The following is a 7,376-nucleotide window of genomic DNA, read 5'->3' on the forward strand; positions in this document are numbered from 1 at the left end:
ATTACTCGAATGAGTAAATATTTGGCAAGAAGCTTCCATGATAAGTTCCACATCGGGTCCATGGGCATGAACGCAGAGTTCAAGGTCGACTCCCACTTCTCCAATGCATACCCTTTCATTCACTTCTCGCTTTCAATGAAGTTGTAGTGTTGAAATATTATCTGGCAAAACACCAGAAGAGTATGACTCGTGAAAACTCTCGGGTGCATATGGTTAGGGAAGGCATAGGTTCAACCCATAGGGGCATCTTAGGAACATATACCACAAACATCAGGAGTAATTATCACCAGCTCGAAAGTAGAGCATGGTTGACAAAGCAGAGGATACAATTTACCAAAGGCATTATATACCCATGGAAAAGCTCACAAGGTTATTGAATATGAAGGACGATGTCGGATGAAATCCAACAATGGATCGAGTGATCCACAACGGAGTTGATGTGAGTATCGGTATTCCAGAAAGAATGCACGGGCATCATATTATAGAACATCGGAATAATTCGATGCTTGGATAACAAAGGAATTATGATTTCCAAAACAAATGATTAGAAGCAGACTCTCTGATCAAGGATGGATAAGTTGGATAGACCAGAGGCACAATTGACGACAAATAGTTTGGTCGAGAACCATCTCATGTTCAAAATGACGTCTGAGCCGGAAAATAATTTAGAAGGGTTGATAGATGATTGTGTGCATTCGCACACATGTTGAATCAATAGGATCAAAATGACGGTGTCTAAGGATACTAACGAATATTGCCAGACATATGGAAAGCATCCATAATGCAAGCAGACAAGTATTGCAGAGCAATAAGCTACTGAGGAATTTTGGAGGATCGAATAGTATTTCAAAGACCATTGTGAAACACATGAACAACTGGGGATGATTGGATACTCGATAAGGGCGAGAAATTATCCGTAGGGGTATTCAGGTGGAAAGGAACTGCAAGGCAGTAGGCACAAAGTATTCTCGGATCAATAGAGAGAATTTCAGGGTATCTTCCAATGACAAGATCAACTGGGAACAAAAGTAAGAACGACAGATGTATGTATTCATCCATAGGGACATTTCGGTGGTAGGGAATTGCAAAAGCAACAGACACAAATTCTCGGGTTACAGCGGAGAGTATCTTCAGGGTCTTCACGTGCAGCAGACGATCATCAGTAATAAGGGGCTCTCCGGGTGAAAGTGATAACGAGATCCTAATGTTAGATTTAGCAAAATTCATTTAACCCGAATAGAAGAGAGATCAGAGTCCCAGAGTATAGACAAGGAGTAAAAGATCCTAATACCACCCAATGGCGACGTGGGCCCATGGGCCGCACAGCCATGTCAGTAAAAGTTTTGTAAAGTCTAGACTCGACTTCGGCCAAGGAGTTGGAAGGGGGATTCCTACAGGCAGTCGGCTCTGATACCAACTTGTGACGCCCCCGATTTGACCGTACACTAATCATGCACGCAAACATGTACGATCAAGATCAGGGACTCACGGGAAGATATCACAACACAAATCTTAAATATAAATAAGTCATACAAGCATCATAATACAAGCCAGGGGCCTCGAGGGCTCGAATACAAGTGCTCGATCATAGACGAGTCAGCGGAAGCAACAATATCTGAGTACAGACATAAGTAAACAAGTTGCCATGAGATGGCTAGCACAAACTGGGATACAGATCGAAAGAGGCGCAAGCCTCCTGCCTGGGATCCTCCTAACTACTCCTGATCGTCGTCAGCGGGCTGCACGTAGTAGTAGCCACCTCTGGTGTAGTAGGAGTCGTCGACGACGGTGGCATCTGGCTCCTGGACTCCAGCATCTGGTTGCGACAACCAGAAAGAAAGGAAAGGGGGAAAAAGGGGGGAGAAAGCAACCGTGAGTACTCATCCAAAGTACTCGCAAGCAAGGAACTACACTACATATGCATGGGTATATGTGTAAGGAGGCCATATCAGTGGACTGAACTGCAGAATGCCAGAATAAGAGGGGGATAGCTAGTCCTATCGAAGACTACGCTTCTGGCAGCCTCCGTCTTGCAGCATGTAGAAGAGAGTAGATTGAAGTCCTCCAAGTAGCATCTCCAAGTAGCATCGCATAGCATAATCCTACCCGGCGATCCTCCCCTCGTCGCCCTGTGGAAAAGCGATCACCGGGTTGTCTGTGGAACTTGGAAGGGTGTGTTTTATTAAGTATCCGGTTCTAGTTGTCATAAGGTCAAGGTACAACTCCAAGTCGTCCTGTTACCGAAGATCACGGCTATTCGAATAGATTAACTTCCCTGCAGGGGTGCACCACATAACCCAACACGCTCGATCCCATTTGGCCGGACACACTTTCCTGGGTCATGCCTGGCCTCGGAAGATCAACACGTCACAGCCCCACCTAGGCACAACAGAGAGGTCAGCACGCCGGTCTAAATCCTATGGGCGCAGGGGTCTGGGCCCATCGCCCATTGCACACCTGCACGTTGCGTACGCGGCCGGTGAGCAGATCTAGCAACCTCCATTACAAAGGAAGTTGCGTTAACGCAGTCCAACCCGGCGCGCGCCGCTCAGTCGCTGACGTCAGGAAGGCTTCGGCTGATACCACGACGTCGAGTGCCCATAACTGTTCCCGCGTAGTTGGTTAGTGCGTATAGGCCAGTAGCCAGACTCAGATCAAATACCAAGATCTCGTTAAGCGTGTTAAGTATCCGCGAACGTCGAACAGGGCCAGGCCCACCTGTCTCCTAGGTGGTCTCAACCTGCCCTGTCGCTCCGCCACAAAGTAACAGTCGGGGGCCGTCGGGAACCCAGGCCCACCTCTACCGGGATGGAGCCACCTGTCCTTTCATCCCCCTCATCAGAATCACTTGCGGGTACTCATCGAGCTGACCCGACTTTAGTCACCATCTGTATAGTATGTATATATGTATATACCCGTGATCACCTCCCGAGTGATCACGGCCCGATAGTGTAGCAAGGCAGACTGACAAGAATGTAGGGCCAATGATGATAAACTAGCATCCTATACTAAGCATTTAGGATTGCGGGTAGGGTACCAATGACTGTAGCAACAATGACAGGCTATGCAACAGAATAGGAGTAACCGAACAGTAACATGCTATACTACTCTAATGCAAGCAGTATAGAGAAGAATAGGCGATATCTGGTGATCAAGGGGGGGGCTTGCCTGGTTGCTCTGGCAAGGAGGGGTCGTCGGTGACGTAGTCGACCACAGGGGCATCAGCATCGTCATGGGGTCCACCGGAGAGAAGAGGGGGGAGAAACAGTAAATACATAGCAAACAAGTGCATAACAGGACAACAAGCAAAGCTAGACGTGTTCTAACGCGGTGCTACACGTTATCGGCGAAAGGGGATAACATCCGGAAATGTTTCCCCAGATTTAGCATTTTCGGACAGACGAACCGGAGGGGAAAAGTTCCAGGTTCGCTATGCTAGGAGTGTGTGGCGGACGAACGGAGGGTGTAACCGGATTTGTCTTGTCGTTCTGAGCAACTTTCATGTTGAAAATATTTTAATCCGAGTTACGGATTAAAATATATGATTTTCTAAAGATCTTATTAATTTCTGAGATTTAATTAATTATTTAATTAATTCGAAAATGATTTAATGACATCAGCATGATGTCATGCTGACATCAGTAGTCAACAAAGTTGACTGGTCAACCTGACCAATGGGTCCCACTGGTCAGGGACACATGTTAATTATCCAAATTTAATTTAATCTAATTAGAATTAATTAAGGGTGGGCTCCACTGTCATACTAATTAACTAACCGGTTAAATAGACAACTAATCTACTACCACTATAAAAGAAAGAGAGGGGCAGATCCAAACAATCACATCCATTCATCATCAAAATCTAATGGCCCTTGATCATTATGTGTTTAATGCTGCCAACCACGCAATAAGGCGCTAACAGTCCATCTATCGCTAACCCTACCCCGCAGTCAAAAGAATAAAAGAAAAAACCGCTGCCCGCACGACCTCTCACCCCCTGCTCCTCGACCTCTCGCTCCCTGCTCCTCCTACCGCACCGTTCGCCGCCCCACAACCGCTCGCCGCTTCGCCGCCTTCCGCAGCCGCGTCCCTTCGCCGTCGCCCACCTACTGCCCTTCTCTCCCTGCACTTCTCCACCCTTACGCAGCCGCCGCCAGCGCCTTGTGCCCCAACGCCGCTATCGCCATCACCTCCTCCCCATGGTCCGCGAGCTAGACGCGCTGCCGGGAAGAATCCACCATCTACGGCCTTGCGGCGCTCGCCGGGGACACCGCCGCCGCCGTCTCTATCCTTTCCGGATGCCTTTGTCTCCTCTCTACAGCGGCCTCCTCATCTCTTCACGGCTGCTCCAGAGGTCGCCCCCTCGAGCATCGCGTCCTCTTCCCCACCACCAACTCGCCGCCGCCTCCTCCCTTCGGTTCTCTCCTCGAAGCTCCATCAAGTGGTCACTGCCGCCTGCTGCCTCTTCTCTCCTGCAGGACGACGCCTCCCCATCCACCATCTGCCGCCGCTGAACTGGGTGGCAGTTGCGGCCATGGGGGAGTAGGGGTGGCATGGTCTTCATGGTCGTTATGTACAAGAAGACGAGGACGGCAGTGGGGGGAACGAGCAGCCCATTTGCGTTATGTACAAGAAGACGAGGTCGTTATGGATTTGAGGATGCAACTCACGGGCCACCATCACCGTCCGCAATCTGGGCTGCCCATTTGCGTCTCGCCATCTTCCTTCCCAATACTTAACTTAGTTCTTTGACAGTCTAATTTCAATTTTGTCAATTTATGGCTTTTCTAGGCAATGATGTGAGACAGAAAAGAAGAGGAAGACGTTGGTGAAGGAGAGGGTGAATTCTCTCTCTCAGCCATGTTTATTATTGCATTTTAATTTTGATGTTATGATTTCTTCTATACCTGTTTAAATTAAATTATTTGGACCGCCTATTTTTTCTTGCAATGGATAATTTACTTACAAGGCTTGTCTTGTGTGTGTAGGCAGCACAAATGTACACCGCTGTGGCCAGGTTATTTCATACGACACAGCCACAGGTAATGCTTTGGACTTGTGGCGTTAGTACTACAGTTGTTCTTTGCACATGCTGAATTGTGGAGAAATATAATGATATATATAGTTGTTGCAGTCAGAGGTGCTCCAAGTTAGTATTATTCCTCTTATTTGGTATCCTAGATTAATGGGCACCATTCTTAGTAATGCCACATATATACAGATACTGGTTATTCATCTGTTTCCATTGTGGAGTTAGGTACTGCCTTCCTTCCATCTTTTGTTGGCAAGCAACACTGACCTCACGCATCTACTACTCTTTGGCTTGGCTATATTGGTACATATTTTAGGTGATGTACATGAATGACGGCAGATGGTTGAGGATTGAGGGAATGTAGATGCGACTAGCGAGCACTTACTCTGAGGTGCTTTCAGGTCACTGATTGCTTTCTACCCTATACACACAACATGTCCCTCCCTTTATTTATGATTTGAACATGATATTACATGGTGTTCAAGTTCTATTATATTTTATTCCTCTATAATTTGGTCCTAAAGATGACACCTTCCAGAATTTGGTTAACTATGTTCATGTCATGCTTGCTTCTCTTACACATGATTGTACTTTTTCCCTCGAAGTTTTGCTTTCTCAACTTCTTAATGTTAGAAGCATTATTGTTCTAAGTTTCAGCTGTACAGATCATAGCACTACTTTTTCTTGTCTTTGTAGATGATGTGCTGTACTGTTTCAGCATTATTGTTTCAGCTGTACTGTTTGGACAAAATTCTGATTTTTCAACACTTGTTCCATGTGCGAATATTCTGGGAGCACCAACTCCAACTGCTGACAAGGTGAAGCTTATGATCAGTACAGCTTTGTTTGACATTTGGCTGGGCTAAAAAAATATCAATGGGAGCTTTGGACGGTCCGATTGCATTAATGCCTGTGGTTGCGAACGTGTAAGCCTGCATCCCGTGATCTTCTCTTTGACGGTTCGACTTTGCTTCCATATCTCCTCCTTCGGTCCTCCACAGCCTCCATGACCATTGTCCGTGCACAGCCGCCGTCTGCCGCAGCTTTGTCAATCGTCCTTCTCAGGTGTCAGCGATCTTAGCCGTGAGGAGCGAGCGACACACCGTTCCCGTTGACGCCGTCGTCCGTCGGCATCCGGTATTGCTGTACGCTATACCTGTACTGATTGTGATTGGCGTCCCATCCGACACCAGAACGAGAACCCCTTCAATTTGTAAGTTTATTTTTTCTTCTCTTCTGATTATTATCTTTTACGATTATATAGGAACTATGATATTATAGATTGCTCTTCAATCTTCATTTAGAAAATTGGATCTTGTCAAATCCAAAATAGCTGAAAACAAAATTTCCAGAAAAAAGAGATAATTGGATCTCATTTTTAGGCCATCGATCGTTGCATGTTGTGTGACTGCGCCCCAAGTTTAGTCCATCGATCGTGCGTGTTCTCCCCGTCTTCTCTCGCCTAGATCAGATAAATCTACCCATGTCTGGTCTATTGCAGCGGCGAAGCCACGCTATACCTATGTGGTAGAATGACTAGAGGAATTTAGCAAGTCTACGTAACTACTAGATGCATGCACACCCCGCTGCTAAACAAATTACTTAAAGCTGACTACACAGTCCATGTGATATCATTGCCTGTCAGGGCTATCAGAATTCTTAGATGTCAGGCTTTTTAACCTTTTTTTTGCATGTTGCATATGAATTATGATATTATTCCCTAGAAAAAAATTATACCTATATTTGAATCATAGTTGTATATGAATTTCACTTTTGCAGAATGTGTTAGTCATAGATATGGATATTGTTGACCATAAAAAAGAACCTATCAACAAGAGCCCGAAGGTCATGTCGTTGGAAGAGACTAAAACCTCAGCAAGTTCTATACAGCCTACAGATGCGCAGATAGAAATAGCCAATTTACGTCATACCAAACCAAGAAGAGCAAATACAAATATTACACCGGGAGGACATGAAAGATAATTTGATTAAGCGCAACTGGACATGATTTACTAGGTGTAGTTTCTGTGATCGGGATGAAACTATCAAGCATCTTTTCTTTGATTGCCCGATGGCGAGGGTGTTGTGGCGCTCGGTGCAAATTTCCTTTAACATTACTCCTCTGAATTCGGTCAGGTCGTTTTTTGGAACGTGGCTGGTTGGTATAGAGGCCGAAACAGCTAGACAAATTCGAGTGGGAGCATGTGCGTTGTTATGGGCAATTTGGAACTGCAGAAATGACTTGGCTTTTAACAGAACAACAACTATTCATTTTTTACAGGTTTTATTCCGGGCCTGCGCTAATCCGTACGTGTTCATTACTCACTCCGACGGAGGCCAGGGCG

At 46.0% G+C, this 7,376-nt stretch overlaps 1 long non-coding RNA gene across 3 annotated transcripts; it reads left to right on the top strand.

The window, feature by feature from the left end:
- Nucleotides 1–3,722: 3,722 nt before the first annotated feature.
- On the top strand, nucleotides 3,723–6,995 carry LOC123162058 (uncharacterized). Of its 3 annotated transcripts, none has more exons than XR_006481027.1 (6): nucleotides 3,725–4,839; nucleotides 4,988–5,041; nucleotides 5,348–5,432; nucleotides 5,728–5,957; nucleotides 6,059–6,244; nucleotides 6,811–6,995. It is a non-coding gene; the product is annotated as an uncharacterized lncRNA (long non-coding RNA). The 3 variants fall into 3 exon arrangements; XR_006481028.1 differs by having other exon boundaries at nucleotides 3,728–4,839; nucleotides 5,728–5,849; nucleotides 6,033–6,244; XR_006481026.1 differs by having other exon boundaries at nucleotides 3,723–4,839; nucleotides 5,728–6,244.
- The last annotated feature ends 381 nt before the right edge of the window (nucleotides 6,996–7,376 follow it).

Source organism: Triticum aestivum, chromosome 7B (assembly GCF_018294505.1).
Source record: "Triticum aestivum cultivar Chinese Spring chromosome 7B, IWGSC CS RefSeq v2.1, whole genome shotgun sequence".
Lineage (NCBI taxonomy): Eukaryota > Viridiplantae > Streptophyta > Magnoliopsida > Poales > Poaceae > Triticum > Triticum aestivum.